This window comes from Heterocephalus glaber, unplaced genomic scaffold (assembly GCF_053883595.1).
Source record: "Heterocephalus glaber isolate CG9 unplaced genomic scaffold, H.glaber_assembly_v1.0 deba00001666, whole genome shotgun sequence".
In the NCBI taxonomy this organism is placed as follows: Eukaryota; Metazoa; Chordata; class Mammalia; order Rodentia; family Bathyergidae; genus Heterocephalus; species Heterocephalus glaber.
In genome coordinates, this window is record NW_028258406.1 from 17947704 (window position 1) to 17961502 (window position 13799).

The 13799-nt window shown below is 38.1% G+C and overlaps 1 long non-coding RNA gene and 1 pseudogene across 1 annotated transcript in view; one reads left to right on the top strand and one right to left on the bottom strand.

Annotated features, from left to right (window-relative positions):
• LOC147822269 (uncharacterized) overlaps window positions 1-10506 on the bottom strand; it is a 97566-nt gene extending 87060 nt beyond the window's left edge. The window contains exon 1 of the long non-coding RNA XR_015445893.1: window positions 10073-10506. This is a non-coding gene — a long non-coding RNA (uncharacterized LOC147822269). The remainder of the gene's footprint in view (window positions 1-10072) is intronic.
• A 1799-nt stretch (window positions 10507-12305) lies between these two features.
• On the top strand, window positions 12306-13379 carry LOC101705746 (UAP56-interacting factor pseudogene; annotated as a pseudogene).
• The last annotated feature ends 420 nt before the right edge of the window (window positions 13380-13799 follow it).

Genomic DNA, 13799 nt, shown 5'->3' on the forward strand with positions numbered 1-13799 from the left:
AAATTAAATTACATTAAAAATATTTATATTTTTCCCCAGTTCCTGCAACATAGCTCCTAAAATCACTGGAATTCCTGAGTTCTAAGTGTGATAGGAGGATCTTTTCTCATGATGAGGTGACTCTTAGAGCTCTGAGCCCCTAAATAGCTCCATGATTATAGCTGGACTCCACTGGTCTCTAATCAAGACCAAGCATTGATTAGAAACTTGAAACTTTTATCTCTCCCACTCTTACCTCTATACACACAACCTCCAGGAAGGGAAGAGGAAGCTGGAGATTGAGTTAATCATCAATATCTAATGATGTAACCAATCCTACCTATGTAATGACCCCTTTGTGAAAACCCCTAAATGATGGATTCAGACAGTGCTAGATTGATGACCACATTGGGGTTCTTTGAAGTGGTGCACCCCAGTGCCACAGAGGCAAAAACTCCTGCATTAAGGACCACTCTCTGACCTTACACTTTGTTCCTATTTATCCAGCTGATTATATCTATCTTTTATGATAAACTATTAAGCATAAGTACTTTTCTGAGCTCTATAAACTATCTTAGCAAGTTATCAAACATGAAGATTTGGGAACCACTGGTTTATAGCCTATCAGTCAGAAATATGTTTTAGCCTGGGCTTTGTGATTGGGATCTGAAGCAGGGGACTCTGATGAACTGAGCCTTTGAACTTGTGGGATACAATGTTGATCCCAGGTGGTGTCAGAATTGAACTGCTGAAATCCAGTCAGACAGTTGGAGAAGTCATGTTGGAAAAGACATCATGTGTTTTCTTTCAAGGAATGGAGAGAGTTCATCTTATTTGGTGTCAAAAGTGATGGAGAAAAGAATTCTCTCAAGAGTCAAGAAACAACCCATGATTCAATAGTATTAAAGGGCTACTAATGTCAAGAAATAATAAGAAAAATACTTCATGACTGTTCACTGAGCATTCCAAAGTATTTTCAGTATCTCTAATGCAATGAAGGAAATCCTATTTCAAAAGTAAAATGGATTTCCTTTTAAATGTAAAATTCATAGTAAAACAATTAATAAAAAGTTTACTCTAAAATAGTGAATTCAATGCTAATACATAAGCTGGCTCCTGAAACCAAATGTAAACTACATTTGAAGCTTAAAGAATACCTCATATAGAATATTATACATTAAAAGGAATCTAAAATAATGATGACTCAATCTCTAATAGGCAATAGATTTAGAAAGTCTGAGAATATCCAGCCAGCTTAGAGATGTTATTAGATTAGGAAAACTGAGTGGACATTTATCCATAGATCAGCATTAATATCATCTGATTTACCTAGGCACCTATTTCCTTATTAAATTATTTGAGAAGTAGTACAGATCCTATAATCAAATCTGTTAGAGTTAGAGAAGACTTTGAAAGTCATATCATCCAATCTATTGTCCAGTATAGAATCCTCTGCACTTCCATTCTGGGTTGGCCATCAAATCTTTGCCTGAACATAACTGACCAAAAAAAGCTTTCTGCTCTGAAGGGAATCTATTCCATTTCTGGATTCACAGCAAAAAAGACTCTAGAACCTCTTCTAATTGGTGTGCATGCCAAAGGAGAACACATAATGAGAAGACTCTTGAAGCTGCCTTCTGCCCCTCAGCTTTTGACCTTCCATAATAGGTTTCACATCAGAACAAAGATGATTAGTGATTCTCCACCAGAACTGCTTTCACTAGCCAAGTTAGCCCTCATTGAAGTAACCCAATAAGTCTTCAGACCAACTTCTCTGACGGTGCAGCTCAGCATTTTCTTCCATGTAAATTAACCCTAAGCATCATCAGTAAGATCAGAGGTTCCTGAAAATACCAAGGGCTTGGTCTTTGCTCTCAGCATGAGCATCTTCCACTCACAAAAGTTTGAGCATGTAAGGCTTGAACTTAATAGGTTTGAGGATAACTGCAACTGGGCCATTTCATAGGTATTCAGATACTTAGTGAAATAAGCTATATGTCTTCACCTCAAAATGAGGCCATAAGTAGGGTAAGTTTTAAACAGAAAAAGGTAATAGGGCTTTTATTAGTTTCAATGCTCCAAAACAAATCCTCATGAATTTAGCAGCTTAAAAACCACATTTTTGTTATTCACTACATCTATAATTTAGGAGTCTGGACACAGCTTATGCAAGCCTACTCCTGAGTGTGAGCCAGGACTTAGCTCTCCTCTGGAGGCACAACTTGCAACAAACCTGCTTCTAAGCTCAATGAGAATGTTAGCAGAATTCATGGCCTTTGCAGGTACAATCTGCTTAGCTTCTAAACATAGTTACTCTCTGCTCCACTAGGCCACTAACGGTTCCTTGCCATATGGCCCTCTCATAAGTCTTCTCACAACATGGTCAATTGATTCTTCAAAGCCAGGAAGGAGAAAAGAGCAAGTCTTCTAGCAAGGAGTCTTATATAGACTGATGTAAAGACCAAATGACACTCATCACCTTTATCATATTTTGTGTGTTTCAAACAAGCCACAGATTCCACCCATGTTCACAGAGACTGAGTTGCAAGGTATGATACCAAAAGCTGCAATCAGTAGGTATTATCTTAGGAACTGTCCACCACAACCCCAAGAATCTATGTATTTTTTAAGCATCCTAGTGATGTTGATATTCATGAGGCTTCAGAACAATTGTTATAAGATACAATAAAGAAGGCAAAACAAACCATGCATGGTTGTGCATGCCTGTAATCCCAGCACTCAGTGCAGCTGAGGCAGGAGGAACAAGTTCAAGGCCATCCTGAGCTATATACTGAGTTTGAGGCCAGCCTAAACTACACAGAGAGACCCTCTCTCAAAAAACAAACAAACAAAAAACCAAAAATACTGAAGCAGGAGGAGTGTAAGTTTGAGCCCAGTCTGGGGAACTGAGTGACTTGGCAACACCCTGACTCAAAGTTAAAATTAAAATTAAAGTTAAAGGGATGTGTAGCTCAGTATGGAGGCCCTGGGCTCAATCACCAATACTCTTTCCCCACCACCACCACAAAAAAAACAGAGGCAAACAAGGAAGGGATTCGCTTGTGACTTTTTTAATCTGTATCTTTTTATTGGTACATTTTAGGTATACAATATAATGACATTCATCATTGGAAATGTGTACCTTTACATGATCTCTCTTGGTTCTTATTTTTCCCCCTTCCCCTGCCTTCCCTTCAACCCCTCCATCCATCACTATTTGCAAAGACTTTTTTTCCATTTTTTCATATTAATTCCAATCCCTTCTTTCCTTTCCCCTACCCCTCCCACTTCCCCTTCCCCATTGCCCCTTTCTTCCTATTTCACAATATCTATTATACCTTTTAATCCTTATTTAAACTTTCTGTTTCTTTTGCTATTGATCTCCAATTTCATCACATTATGGTCTGATAATATACAGGGATAACATCAGTTCCTTTGCACTTACCTAAATATGTTCTATGAGTGAGTAGGTGGTCTATTTTGGAGAACAACCCATGTGTAGCTGAAAAGAACGTGTATTCTTATTTTGTGGGGTGGAACACTCTGTAAACATCTGTTAAGTTCATTTGTTCAAGAGTTTGATTTAGTTTTAGTATTTCGTTGCTTGTTTTTTGTCTAGTCAATCTATTTGTGACAGTGGTGTATTGAGGTCCCCCACTACTATTGTATTAGTGCTTATATGATTTTTCACATCCATTAGTATTTGTTTTATATAGTTGGGTGCACTAGTGTTTGGTGCATAGATATTTATGATTGTTATCTCTTCCTCTTGGATTGTTCCTTTTATAAGGATGTAGTGTCCTTCTTTGTCTCTTTCAATCAGTGCTGGTTTGAAATCCACTTGATCTGCAAAGAGGATAGCTATTCTTGCATTTTTTTTTCAGTTTCCTGTTACATGGAATATTGTTTTGCACCCTTTAACTTTCAGTCTGTGAGTTTCTCTTTGAATTAGATGTGTTTCTTGTATGCAGCATATTGTTGGATCTTGCTTCTTGACTCATTATGCCAGTCTTTCTTTTGATTGCTGAATTGAGACCATTAACGTTGATGGTTATAACTGATACATATTAACTTATCATTGTCATGACTTTCTCTTTTTGTTGGATTCTCCCCCTTTGCATTTAATTTCTCATCGTGCCCAAGGGATTCATTCTGCTGGGCTTTCTGGGGTGTTGTCTTTTCCTAGGATTTTGTCTAAAAGTTTTTGGAGTGCTGGTTTGGTATTCATGAAGTTCCTAAGGTGCTCTTTGTCATGAAATTATCTTATTTCAGCATCAATTTTGAAAGGTAGTTTTGCAGGATACATCAATCTTGGTTGGAGGCTGTTTTCCTTTAGGGCTTGAAATACTTCACTCAAAGCTCTTCTTGCCTTGAGGGTTTGCTTTGAGAAGTCTGCTGTGATTCTGATGGGCTTTCCTTTATATGAGATTTGTTTCTTTTCTCTAACTGCTTGTAGAACTTTGTCTTCTGTTGGCTTTCTGGAATCTTAACAATAATATGCCTATATGTAGATTTTTTTTTTTATCAAGGCTAGTTGGAGTCCTTTATGCCTCAATTATCTGTAAGTCAAGATATTTTCCCCTACTTGGAAAGTTTTCTGCCATCATTCTGTGAATAGTTGTTTTATGTCATCTACATGCTCTCCTGTTTCTTCATTGACTCTGATCAGTCTTATGTTATTCTTCTTTGTGTTGTCTAGCAGCTACTGGATTGATTTCTCATGGTCTCTTACAATTTTGAAGCAATTTTTCTTTTCCTGGTCACTAATTGCAATCTTACCTTCTATATCTGAAATTCTGTCCTCACATTAGCTCACTCTGCTTTGTAGACTTTCAATGGAGTTTTTAATGTCCTGGAAATCTGTTTGCATCTGTTTTATGTATTCCATTTGTTTCCTATGTTGGCATTCCATCATGGTCCTCAGGTCTTCTATTTTTTTATCTGTACCCTCTCTAGATTGATTAATCATGTCTTCTACTATGGGCACAATCTCTGCTGTTATGTGAGAAATTATTTCTGATTTCATTTTTTCCAAATCCTCTTTTGTTGCTAGTTCAGGGAGTCCAGGTGGTTGAGTATCAGAGTGTTCTATCTTGTTTCCCTTTGGGGTTGCTCTAGGTGATCTGGAAGTCTGGTTGTGAGACTTGTTTATATGTCTTCTCATTTCAATGGGGATTTGGGGGGTTGCTGCTGGTGCCCTTGTGGCCCACCTCCTCAGTGCTGGGAGCAGTGGTACGTTAGCCCAGAAGCCTCCTCCTCTCTGCTGGGAGCTGTGGCACATTGACCCAGAAGCCTCCTCTTCTGTGCTGGGAGCTGTAGCACATTGACCTGGAAGCCTCCTCTGTGCTGTGAGCAGTGGTAGGTTGGCCTGGAAGCCTCCTACTCTGCACTGGGAGCTGTGGCATGTCGACCCAGAAGCCTCCTCTGTGTTCTCTCTTGTGATTTCCAGCCTTGAGTGTGCTGTAAAATCATCTGGGGAGTTTTTAGAAATCCTCTCCTCTCCTCTCTTCTCTTTGTATGCTTTTGAATCTTAGTACTATTCAGCACTAAGAAAAAGTGAGTCATTGAACCACAAAAAGACATGACAGAAATTTAAATATATATTATAAGTGAAAAAAAATAATCTATGTTGAGAGCAATACTACACAATTTTGAGGAAAATATTTCATAATTAAATTATGATTAGGCCTAGTTTTCTTGCCCACAGGCTGGCTATGGCATGTTGAGACATAACTCCATTTTTGCCCCTGGTCACAGCTAAAACTTCAATGGCATGTGATGTTGTGACACTCCAAGGCAGAATTACATCAGCTGAAGATATTCTGGTTCCTTGAGAACCAAGTAGTAAGATAAAGGTTTCACCTGGGGAGAGACAAATTTCTAATAAACATAAGTTCCTCATCAACCCAGGATCTTTATCAGCATAAATACCTCATTATCCTAGAATTATTGCTACCCTTTGCGTCATCTGCTACTCCTGATCAACTGAGTAAAGGTGTGGCAACCTTTGGGTGTCTACATCTTTGCGGCCCAGAGCAGCCTTGATCAGGCTGCAAGCTCAGCTTCTTTTCTAAGTCTCATTTCCTGTCTTTATTCTTTAATTCACCTTGTGCTATCATGGCTCACAGGAGACCAGGACCCACTACAGGGGTTCAGGTAATGTCCCCTTTCCCTGTTCACTATCAATCTGAAAAGTCTAAATATGTAATTCTAATTACATGATATTCTGAAAAAGACAAAAACATGAAAACAGTTAAATGATCAGTGGTCACCAGAGATAAGGGGAGAGGGAGATTCCATATGATCTATTGAAAAATACCTTCTATTCTATAATTGTGGGCATACGTCAATGTATATTTGTTAAAAAACCCTAGAATGTATAGCACTAAGAGTAAATCCTAATGTAAATTATGGACTTTGGGTAATAATGGCATGTCACTGAAGATTATCAATTGTATCAAACATACCAGTCTAGTGAGGGATGTTTGTAGTAAAGGGACTGTGTATGTGTGGAGAAAGGGGGCATATGAAAATCCTCAACACCTCCCACTCAATTTTGATGTGGACCTAAAATTTCTCTAAAAAATGAAGTTTATTAAATGAATGCTTATAATAAACACATACACACATAAATGCAAATGTATGTATAACTGTTGAGAGAGAGCATCAAAACTCTTATTTTGAGATCATAGCATCAGTATTGGTAGTTGCAATTTCCTAATTAACTTAAACAGAAAATTATGTATTAAATGTTACTTGTTAACTTGCAGAATTTCTAGGGAAAGCAAAGAACTTGATCTGAATAGTTCACCTTGAAACTGCAGAGGAGCAATGCTCGGCACAGAGGAGACTGGTCACCACTCCCAGCAACAACTTGGCCCTAAATACACATGGGGACAGATGCCAGAAACTAGCCCAGGAGCCCCAGAAGGACCAGATGCCTCCACTAGCACTTGCCAAATGATCAGTCCCCCACAGATGTCTCCTTATGTTGCCTTCTTTTCTATTCAAATCTTATATACCAATGTGTCTGACTGTCAGTATCTACATCACATCCTCCCGGAGAGACTAGAAAAACATTTTAATTTCATCATAAGATGGAGCTGCCAATGTGAAAAACCATTGAAATGCTAAAAAACCTATAAAGTAACTCAGGTGCCAACTTAACAGCAATTACTCTCAGCATGGGACAATTTGAAATAGTAAAATCCAAAAGGGCCCAACAGAGAATTAAATATTATATGTAGGATTTGGAGAGGTCAATATTGGAGAGGTCAATATTGAGATACATAGACAAGAAGGCATACTATAAGGTGATGGTTATAACCATGAGAGCATATGAGAGAGATCGGGGAGAAAATGTGGTGAAAAGAGCAAAGAGCCAGGGTTAGAGTAAGGATAGAGTATTAGGATAGAGTAAGAGAAAGTCAGGAAGGAAGTGAAAAATGAATGAAGTTCATTAACTTTCAAGAAGGAAGAATTGTCAGGGTTGGCAATCAGCCATGAACTGCTATAAAGTAAGGATTTAAAAATCTCATGGGTATGGAGATCTAGAGACTGCTGTCAACCACCACAGCTGTAAGTCTATTCTAACACTTTTGGTGAATTAAAATAGTTGATGTTGGCTCCTCCTTTAGCCAATTAGCTTCTAAAGTACAGAAATGATGTTTAATTTGTCTCAGAAACCCAATACTTACTACAGTACTTGGAATAAGGATTTCAGTGAATACTAATCTACACAAACTGAGATCTGAGGTTTCTCTTTTAAATTCTATACAGGAGGCAAAGGTTGAGATTTACAAGCATTCAGATTTTCAGTTTTCTTGGCACCATGACTCCTTGACTCCTCTAACCCAGAATTACTTATGTTTAGTTTCTTGAGGTCACCAGTTTAGATGAAATTTCCTTCTTCACTTTTTGAAACTATCACTTTTCATATAAAAATAGTTCCCTTCTCTTTAAAAAGGCAATGATACTAAGAACAACAACAATAACACAAGCAAATCATTTGTACAATACTTTGTATTTTTCAAAACATTTGAATACTCCTAACTCCTATTAAATACAAATAACAGAATTGTGAAATGAGTAGTTTTATTTTTCCTGTCTTATAAGGACATGACATGACTGGCCTAAAAGTCTGTCATACTTAGAAAGAGGTTTTCTCTGGATTCACCAAGGTCCTCTGGCTTCAAATCCCAAGCTCAGTTCTCTGCCACACTAGCTAGGTTGGCCCACAGAGATTTGAGCTGTATCATTTCATGCCTCCAGTCTCCTGTGTGATTAGCATTTTGCTACCTCTCATTTATCATGTTGGCATTTGTTGCCAAAGCTGGTGAAGGAGGACATTAATCATTTCAAGAGATTCAAATGTGGGGAGATGATTTCTTAAATTTTCAGAAGAAATTTTTCAAAGATTTACATCTTGGTACACGGAGTAAGGAGGGGATCTTTTCTATGCATCTGGGGATCAGAATTCCAACCTATCTAGTTTACTTAACATCTGAATCCCTCCTACATTTAGAAAAGTGCAGGTGTGAGCAGGATCCGGGGTAAATCATATTGTGGTGGCAGCTTCTGTGACACTAGGTTCTGATGATGCTACAACTAACTGAGCAACACAAAATAATTTTAGGGCTGCAGCAGTAGAGGTAGCAAAAGCAACAGCTACTGTGTGTTTTCCCCAAACTTTACAAATGCTCTCTCTCATACATATGCACACACATACATACACATGCACACACAAGCACACACACTCAAATTTGAACAGAGAACTCAATTTCTAGACTCTATGGACCTATTCCTAATGGCTCATAGCAAAAAAGAAAGAGCAACTAAATAATTTTGCTCAAAGTAAAGCAAGAAAAACTGTGACCTGAGCTTATTTTTTTCTTCTTAAATGTTCTTTAAATCTTTAAATACCTCAAATGGATAAGAAATTGGGATCATGTTCTTTGGTTTTAAAACATTTAATTCAATTCTCTCCCAAAATCCATCTATAGACTGTCTCTACTCTTGTCACTTTCCTAATGGAAGTGAACTCAAAAACAAGACATGCTAGTATGGAAGGGAAACTGAGAGCCAGCACACTGGGGCTGTACCGCAGAAATGGCCAGGGTCAGGACAATGGGCCCAGAGACAAGTGCTAGTCAGAGGGACTTCAATCAAATGGCCCAAAGTGTCCAAGAATGACGTTAACTTCAATATGGGCTTAGGTCTCTAATTTGGTGGCCAAGGAAAATCATGGGACGAAGCCATAGGACAGTGGATAAGGCAACATCCCTCAGAGCTGCATCACCATCCTGGAAAGGGGTGGAGAAGCAACAGGGTTATGTGCAGACCTTTGCCTTAGAGCCAAGGACATGCTTTAAAATCCTGTTTTGCTTCTTCTTAGCTGAGTATCTGGGCCTCCTCTTGAACCTGTTTCTCTTTTATAATGAGGGACTTTTATGACTGCGAGAATCTCAGCAAATGTTCATAGAGCACCCTGGGCAATACTTCAGCAACATACATGAAATGAATGTAAGCAGTTATAATTATTATAATGACCTATCCTTTGGACCACTGGCAGCAGCTGAGAACATGGAGAATACAAAAAGTCTGGCCAAAACTAGCAGGAATGGAATCAGAATTAGGATTCTGGAATTTTAAGAAGTATTAATTTTATAACTACATAGGCATTGATGACCCCCACAGATTGAGCTGGTTGTTATTGTTGTCATTGTTTTGTTTTGCTCTATTTGTTTTCCTTAAACACAAAAATACCAAGTTATGCTCAAGAGTAGCTATTATCATCTCAAGCATCTTGTCAGTAGAGTGTCTTGAAGGTAAGTTTCAACTCAGAAAATAGGAGATTGGTGTGTGAAAACAAAAGTCACCCACTGCAAATCATTTCAGAGAAAAAGTAATGGATAAAGTGAGACCAACCACTACTTTCAAATCACAGATTACTTCAAAAGACATATAAAATTATAAGAAATTAGATAAGAAATATTATCTGTGGGAAGGAATGTAGGTTCTGAGTTGTTTCTTTTATAGGTTTTGATCTGAATTTTTCTGAAAAGCAAACCATCAATAAAAGCACATCATTTACCTCAAACAGCTGTGTTCATCATGGAATCATTTCTTCATCAAAGATAGGCTAAAATACAAGGACAATAAAATTTAAATAAGTTTATTTTGTAATTCTCCTCAAAGGAGTCAAAATAAATATCAAAAGAAGTTTAGAAATAGTGAATACCTTTTCTCCATGCAACTCTTAGATTCATCAAAGAATAATAAAAAGGTAGAATATTGATAAGGTCTATAAAAATGGCAAAGGCAGCCAACAAATTATATAAGCCCAAAAAGTCACAGAAGGAGAAAATACCTGAATCAAAAAAAATAAGAGGAAATTTGTTCTTCAAAAATGTTGTTCCTCTCTAAAATTAATATTTCAAATGTACTGAAATGTTCTGATGTCCTAGAACTGTTCCAGTCATTTGTAGAAGCATAAATCATATTTACTTATGCATTTTTCCCATTTTACTTCCCACATTGATTCTCAAATAAGGGAAGTGGACAGCTGGAGAGCAAAGGGTGCAATCTGTCAGGAGTGTGACTATAGAATGAAGCTGATAGACAGTTACTATCTTGGTAAAAGCTGGTATCTTAATGTTCTTCACAGAAACAGAACCAATAGGATACAACATAGGTTTTATGGAAATTAGCCCATGAGATTATGGAAGCCAAAAGCCCCCATGATATGCTCTCTACAGACTGGAAAGCCAGGAAAACTGGTAGTATAATTCAATCCCTGTCCAAGGACATGACAACAAGAAATATCAGTGTCTGAGAGCAGGAAAAAGTGGATGTCCCACCTCAAAAAAGAAACAAATTCCCCATTCCTCTTCTTTTTTGTGCTTTTCAATCCCTAAATTGATTGGATGATTCCCATACACATTGGTGAGGGAAATCTTCTTTACTCCACCTATCAATTCAAATACTAATCTCTTGCAGAAATACCCTGACAGACACACCCAGAAATAAAGTTCAGCTAGCTATCTGGGCATCCCCTTAGCCTAGTCAAGTTGACACATAAAATGAATCACCATGGCCAGTAAGAGAACTGCTCATAGTGATAATTTTTATTACTCTCTGGGATAAAGTGATACAATTTTGAATTGGTCCAAGAAAATCTAGGAAATGGAGAGAAAAGCCTCACTAGAGGGGAAGGAAACTGAAAAATTTGATTGCCACAGCTGCAGATGTAATAGACTTAACTGGTGAAAATACCACCATTAATTCCTATGGGAAAATCTCCTCTGTGTTTACTAGAAAATCCTCTGTGAAATTTTCTTAGCCTACCAGCTTTCCAAGTAAATACATTCTTTAAGAGACAAAAATGAAGGGTAGAATCTGCATCCAGATGGCTACCATATTAACATAGAGAAGACAGTTGTGGGTTTGGGAGCCCAAGAATAAGAGCACAGCTGACATCTAGTTACAGAATGTGGGGAACCCAGAAATCAACCCACAGACATGCACCCCTCAGCTGCTTCATGTTTAGAAAAGTTTGCTGGCTGATGTGAGGAAACTAAGGACAAATATGGCAAGGCAAGAGACTCTTGAACAAAGTGAAAAAAAGAAAAACCCACCACTTGGCATGAATAGCAAAACCATAGAATAAAGCCTGATTTTCCCAAGTATCTTTAGTGCTAAAAGCAGCCTGCTTGCTAGAAAAGCACAGGAATTTTGGGAAAGTCATTGAACTTTTCCTACAAATCTAGCAAAATAAAAACACATCATCTTTCACTTGTCTTTTACATTTTAGGTCTTTTCTATTCCATATCCTCACCTCTCTCAACTTTTTTTACTTCGTCTTTCTGCCCAAGAACAGAATGAAAAAATATGTTGTAATGTATGTTGTGGGTGTTCATGTCTCATAATACTGCAGCTTTTCATTCAAGGGGCATCAGATACAGTAGTAAAAGAGAGCCATCTCTCAGGGTATGGACTTAGGGTCTACATGCTCCCCATCCCATCAATTGTGAGCTAGAAGATGTGAAGAACTCAGAAACTATTATGGAATCTTAATAAATTGTTTTGTGATGTTAATGTAAATATTGATAATATGATAGAATAACTGTAATAAGCAGTGAAATTCACTTGTTCCTGGATTTTTCAGGCAATATTTTAGAGGCAAAAATCTATGAACAACAGTATCTGTATAGGCCAGCACACATGCGCGCACCTGCGGTGCGGCCAGTCTGCATGCGGGAGTGGGAGGTGGCGGGCCTGCGATTCTAGCCCTATCGGCTGACAGCTCAGTGCTACATCTCGGAGCCATGAACCGGTTTGGTATCCGGTTGGTGGGAGCCACAACGACCCCTCACAACCCCCAAAAGCTCGCAGTAATGAGAACCTCGACAAAATTGATATGTCTCTGGATACTATTATCAAATTGAATAGAAAGGAAGGAAAGAAGCAGAATTTTCCAAGGCTAAATAGAAGACTCCAGCAAAGTAGTGCTCGGCAATTCAGGATGAGAGTATGGTGGGTAGGGAATTCAGCAGAATTCTGGTTGTGGTAAAACTAGTCTGAGCCCAAGAGGAAAAGTAATGCCTGAGAAGAGACGTCCTTATGAAGTTATCACTGGCCTTGCAGCCTGAAAAGCAATTGGAATTCAAAAAGGAGTTAGTCTTATGAATCGTTCACCTTCAAGTAACAAGAATATAGAACGATATTTTCCAGTGTTAAAAAGGAAAGCAAACCTTCTGAGACAAAATGAAGTGCAAAGGAAACCAGCTACAGTTCTCGAAAGACCTAACCAGTTAAACAGAATAAATAACATTCCAGCTAATTTTACCAGGAGTGGAAATAAATGAAGCCATCGGAAAGACACTCCTCAGGCAACTTTTCTGAAGAGGCCTGAAGGTTCAGGTCCAGTTGAACACAGAACAACTGCTGGACGATGTAGTAGCAAAGAGAACTCGTCAGTGGCATACTTCCACCACAAGTGGAGGAATTTTGACTGTGTCCATTGACAATCCTGGAGCAGTACAGTGCCCAGTAACTCAGAAACCACGATTAACTCGTATTGCTGTACCCTCATTCTTGACAAAACGGGAACAGTCTGATGTAAAGAAAGTTCCTAAAGGTGTCCCTCTACAATTTGACATAAATAGTGTTGGGCAACAGACAGGGATGACTTTGAATGAAAGATTTGGAATCCTGAATGAACAAAGAGCCACTCTCACATCAACAAAGGAGGGAGCTGCTTTGTCACTGTGGGATAGATCCCATGTCAAAGGACGTTTTGAGTGATGACTCTGAAAAGTTGAATTGCTTGAAGAGTTCATCACAGAAATTCAAGAATCTTTACTTCAAAATATTCACAAGGCTAAATAACTCTTATTTTTGAAGTTTAAAAAAAAAAATGTATAAAATAATGCCCTGAAAAGTAACAGGGAATATACCTATCTGTCCCTAAAGATTTCATGGTTGGCCCAGACAGAATAATTTTCTGTTGACTTCCTTGGTTCCTCATGCAGCACATGAATGAAAGAAAGAAGAAAAGAAAGCAAGAGAGAGATTATTTTTATGATAGTGATATTTAGGAACTTACCACCTTTGCCCACTTTTTAGACTTTGCCATGGTAAAATGTCTTCTGTAATACGAGTAGGTCCCTTTGTTGCTGTCACTTATCCTTTAAAGAGTGTTGATGTACTAAGTGCAGTTGCCTTTTCTTCATTAGACACATTTTTTAAAACCTTATGAGAATTCCAGTTTTGGCTTTTAAGATTTATAGAACTATCTGGAACATGGTTCATTTTTCAGG